Source organism: Fukomys damarensis, unplaced genomic scaffold (genome assembly GCF_012274545.1).
Source record: "Fukomys damarensis isolate Sample0158 unplaced genomic scaffold, DMR_v1.0_HiC HiC_scaffold_20, whole genome shotgun sequence".
NCBI lineage: Eukaryota > Metazoa > Chordata > Mammalia > Rodentia > Bathyergidae > Fukomys > Fukomys damarensis.
The window spans coordinates 42,933,077-42,933,414 of record NW_022900932.1 but is presented as its reverse complement, the minus strand read 5'-3'; positions in this window follow the sequence as shown (position 1 = coordinate 42,933,414).

The following is a 338-nucleotide window of genomic DNA, read 5'->3' as shown; positions in this document are numbered from 1 at the left end:
TTTTTTTTTTGCATCATTCTCTTAGTTTCCATTGCATTGATTTCTGCTCTAGTCTTTGTTATCTCCTCCCTTATACAAGCTTTCAGTTTTTCTTGCTCTTCTTTTTCTAGGAGCCTAAGATTCATCATTAGGTTGTTCGTTTGACCTTGCTCTGTTTTCCTACTGTGGGCGTTCACTGTTAATGAATTTTCCACTTAGAACTGCTTTCATTGTGTCCCATAGATTCCTGTATGTTGTATTGGCATTATCATTTATTTGTAAAAACTGACTCATTTCTTAATTTCCTCTGTGACCCATTGATTGTTCAGGAAAGTGTTGTTCAATTTCCTTGTGTTTGT